The sequence below is a fragment of the Frankliniella occidentalis genome, unplaced genomic scaffold (genome assembly GCF_000697945.3).
Source record: "Frankliniella occidentalis isolate FOCC.00 unplaced genomic scaffold, Focc_3.1 Scaffold342, whole genome shotgun sequence".
In the NCBI taxonomy this organism is placed as follows: Eukaryota; Metazoa; Arthropoda; class Insecta; order Thysanoptera; family Thripidae; genus Frankliniella; species Frankliniella occidentalis.
Genome location: NW_026267465.1, coordinates 58350 through 62530, shown reverse-complemented (window position 1 = coordinate 62530; position 4181 = coordinate 58350). Strand labels below are relative to the sequence as shown.

The following is a 4181-nucleotide window of genomic DNA, read 5'->3' as shown; positions in this document are numbered from 1 at the left end:
GGTGGGGGGGTTATACCGGTCAGTTACCGGCCGATAGCGAGGCCCAGTATACACTGTGTAGGGAAGGGTACCCACCGCACCAGCTTAACTAACACGACCCCCCACGCAGAGGGAGGCGAGGCAGCAGCTGTAGCGAGCGACCCCACACACACCCGACCCGACCCCCAGGGGACGTGGGTAGTAGCCGCTGGTGGTACCCGGTCCAGCCCGCCGCCGAGGGGAGTGCCCCCTGCTGCCCTGCACTGCGCGCCCGACCCGCCAGCCCTGGCGGCCCAAATTAAAGCTAAGTCCCCTCCGAGCCGGCGAATGAGGCGGCGGAGCGGATTAAGGGAGGGTGAGGGGGTGCGACCAAGACCAGCCCGGCTGAGCCGAGCGCTGCAAGTCTGCGCCCGCCGGGGCGCCGCCGGCCCCTCGCTTTGCATTCAGAGACACATTCCCAGGGAATTAGACAGCCAGTGCGCTGGGGGGAGGGTCCACGGCGCGGCAGCGGGGCAGGGCCGCCGATCAGACCACCGGGCCGGCAGCGTCCGCTGCGCGCGCTTACCCCGTGTCGGACGCAGAACAAAGCAAAGGCGCTGGGCAGCAGAGCCACCCGGGCCCCCTCCGGTGTCGCACAGGGGCGCGACGACGGGTCCGATCCTATAGGGGATTCTATAGGGGGAAAAGTGGGGGGAGTGGGAGGGGCCGTTACTGAGAGACCGACACGTGGCAGAGCGGGGAAGGGCGAGCGCGCTCGGACACACACGCACGCACACACAGACAGACGGCCGCCCTCCCGTGTGTGCATGTGAAGGTGTGTGTAAGGTAAGGAGAACTCTAGTGCGAAACGACGGCGGGGCGAGTTCAGTGAAAACTGTTTGGGGTTCCTCTTCTCAGAACAAAATATGGGCGCCAGATGATGGCGTTCTTAGAAGGACGCAAAATTTTTGGCGCCATAAGACGCCAACCAAGTTTACAGCGAAATATGCTCTGCGAGAGCTTACAGCAGCTTACAGCTGCTGCGTGCCGCCGATCGACTAGGAACAAGACCCAAATAGGAAGGTATGCCGTTTCTCCGCCGGCGTCGGGTTTCGCATTGAATCTACTCTTATAAGGCATTCCGGTGAAGCTAAAAAGTAGAAGAATGGAAAAGCATTTTTCTGCATTTCAGCTTTACCGGAATGCTTTTATTAGGTCTGTTCCGACATGAGATGTTCCGAGTAGTTCAGCAATGGCTTTGCCGGCGGCGGGGAAACTTATTGGCGCTCGCCTGCGACTGCAGCGGGCGGGGCGCGTCGGCGGCACGTCTGATCGGACAAGTCGAGGACGGGGCGGCGGCGGCGGACTTTCGCAGGGTCGATCGACGTCGTCGACGACGCAGCTTCGGCTTCGTTTTCCATTTCCGTCGGGGTCGGCGCGGGTCTCTAGTTCTGCTCAAGTTGAAGTAATCTGGAGGAGTAGTGTCGGGCCAGGCGGGTGAGCGGGCGAGCGAGGGCGAGGTGGCGGCGCTCCGCTCGCTTCCCCGGGGGACAAAGATGCCAGAGGAGGAAGTCGTAGGGCAGCTAGCAGGGGTTGGAGGTGGGGGGCTGAAAATGATAAGAGGAGACCCTGATCCACTGCGGCTGCGGCGAACCGTTCAAAGGAGCAATCAGTGCATCAGTGAGGTCAGCAGGGCCGCACACGGGGCCGCGCGCGCTCTCGTGGTGGAGGTCGGCGACCCGCCCGATCAAGCGGGTCACGCACCCACACACACACACACCACCACCTCCAGCAGCACAAAGGTCGACCACCTCCGGACCCGCGCGGGTGACAGGTCTTCTTGGAGCTTTTGGCCTTCGACACCAGAAAAGAAACGAGGAAACAGCAGGCAGGGCCAAGAACGCCCAACAACATGTCGATCGAGTTTCTCCTCCACGCTCCAGGAAAATGGAACGAAATTGGGTCTCCATTCGGGTCGGCGACCCGCGGCTTTGCGTCCCAAACAATGGACTCTCCGTGGCGCGCGCCACGGGCGGGCCGCGGGCTGCGGGCCCCCCGCCTTGCCGGCCCGGGAAATCAAGCGAAAATGTAATTCTTTCACGTTCACGGGATTCGTTTCCTCTCCACGAGCCCCATCCCAGAGGGCCCCTGCTCGCTCGGCCGGCCGCAGTAACCCCGACGCCCTGGCCGGCCGAGCGCAGCGATACCCCCACGTTTCGCCCATCCGCCATCAGCCGCAACCCCATTGCCGACTGCCGACTTCCGACGCGACTGACTCTGCCACTGCGACGACAGAGGAACGGCCAGAGAGCAGCAGTAGGAAAAAAACAAGACGAATTGGACGACAGACTGCATCGTCGGCCCGGAAAGCAACCTAATCTGGGATCAGAGAGATTCCTCGGGCTCTGCTGGAACACGGCTCGGTGAGTAACCAGTAACCTCCCTCTAACAACATAACCTCAACCAGGCGAAAACCTAACCTAAATACTCGCCGCGTGGGCGGATGCTTCGAAAGACTTGCTCTCAATGTGCGTCGGTTAGTCTTTACGGTCAAGACCAAACGTTTATCTTGTTCAGGATACCTTCTGCACTATCCACAAATAAACAAAGTTTGAAAGAAACTGTTTGACTTGGAAGTCACGTTGAACTAACCTTTTTAGCCGGTCGTCGGATAAAGTTTTCTTCGCCATTCCAGCACGATTTGCAGTTCTTAGACAACCTTCAAACGACAGCGAACAGTACGTTGGTTGTAGTTGTTCCACCAGTTCCACTTTTGCAAAATCCACGGCGATTCGAAAAATGCTTGTCCTCTGTTGAGTTGGTCCTGCCATTTGCCTTGATTTGAGAGCTCAAGGTGGTGTTTTAGCAAACGAGGGTTCGGGTTGGAGCTAGGGATACTCTTTAGTGCTAGGACGAGCGCAATCGGGGACCCGTTCCCGTCCCCCGGCACGCCGGCGGCGCGAAATCGCGCGAAATACGGAAACGTGATAGCTCTACAGACAGGATCCCGATCCCGGCCCGGGCCCGGAGCGCGGCTCGGCTCGGGAGCTCGGGCCGCCGTGACGTCAGAGGCGGTGCAGACAGTGTCGGGGCAGTCGAGGAGGAACTCGAATCTAGAATGCGTATTGGTGCTGAGTGCCCCACTGGAACACCAGCGCCTATAAAGCATTCCGGTAAAGCTGAAATGCAAAAGAATGCGGGGAAGATGAAAACGGAAATTACTATGCTTCAACATGGGTACCTCCGTTTTCTTGTTCCCTGCATTCTTCGGCATTTCAGCTTTACCGGAATGCTTTATTAGGCGCTTATATCGCGCTTTTTTTATTCCTTTTGTTCTTCTAAAAGCTCGATTTAAGCCCACTAAGCAATAACATAGTTACATCCGTTTTGCCATTTCCCACATTCTTCCTCTTCTCCGCCGCTTTATCGAAATGGTTTAATGAGGCCAGACGTCAATCTTTCGGTTACAGTGAGTGCAGGGAGTACGTACGTCAAAATGAAGGGTCCATTTTGACGTCACTGTGACAGTAACAACGGCTAAACTTCCTCACTGGGGTTTATTTTCGTTTGCAAGTTTTCACGCTTCTGTAGCTAGCTGCATCCCATTAAGTTTGTTGACTCAGGTCAGGGCGGGACTCGCTGTCCCTCGCAACCCCATCCCGCCCGCCGGCTGGGTGTGCGTCAGCCTCGACCCGCCGCCCCGGCCTGCCCCGGCGCTGCCCTTCGCCCACGCTTTCTTGCCCTGGCGGTTCGCTGACCCTATCTCCTTGCCCTAACCCCCTGCCTCCCCCTCTTCCCCCTCACTTCATTCACCCGTGAGCAGAGCAAATGGAACGGCAGCTTCGAAACTTTGAAATTGGCCCTCGCCGTTTACTTACAAAACATTTGTTGTGCTTGCGTATAGTTTCCCCTTTATGCAAATACCACCCGTACCGCCTCGAATTTCCACATTTCTCCGTTTGAAAAATATAAATAATATCAACACAAATGGAAGCGAAAGCGACGTGACGATGTGGTGCTTCGGTCACGGATGTCCAGGTGGGCCGCTGGCGGGGCTCCGCGCTGGACGCTGGACCAGCCGCGCGCCCGCCGGGGTAGGCACCCCAACCGCCAGCGGCGCGGCGCGTGCTGTACGTTGCCGGCGACTGCGAGTCGCTCAGCCGCTCACCTCACAACGGCGGCGGCGCGGCATAGGCGGGGATATAGATTTTAAGATCCAAATT

General features: G+C 58.4%; 3 protein-coding genes across 3 annotated transcripts in view; 1 reads left to right on the top strand and 2 right to left on the bottom strand.

Moving 5' to 3' along the window:
* LOC113216314 (uncharacterized) overlaps positions 1-3011 on the bottom strand; it is a 79577-nt gene extending 76566 nt beyond the window's left edge. Inside the window, exon 1 of the mRNA XM_052274153.1 lies at positions 2611-3011. The gene's annotated coding sequence lies outside the window, so the exon portion shown is untranslated. The remainder of the gene's footprint in view (positions 1-2610) is intronic.
* LOC127751101 (uncharacterized) overlaps positions 1-4181 on the bottom strand; it is a 26442-nt gene that overhangs the window by 3330 nt on the left and 18931 nt on the right. The gene's annotated exons all lie outside the window — the stretch shown is intronic.
* Positions 1596-4181, top strand: part of LOC113204739 (gastrula zinc finger protein XlCGF57.1-like) — a 35522-nt gene continuing 32936 nt past the window's right edge. The window contains exon 1 of the mRNA XM_052274162.1: positions 1596-2381. The gene's annotated coding sequence lies outside the window, so the exon portion shown is untranslated. The remainder of the gene's footprint in view (positions 2382-4181) is intronic.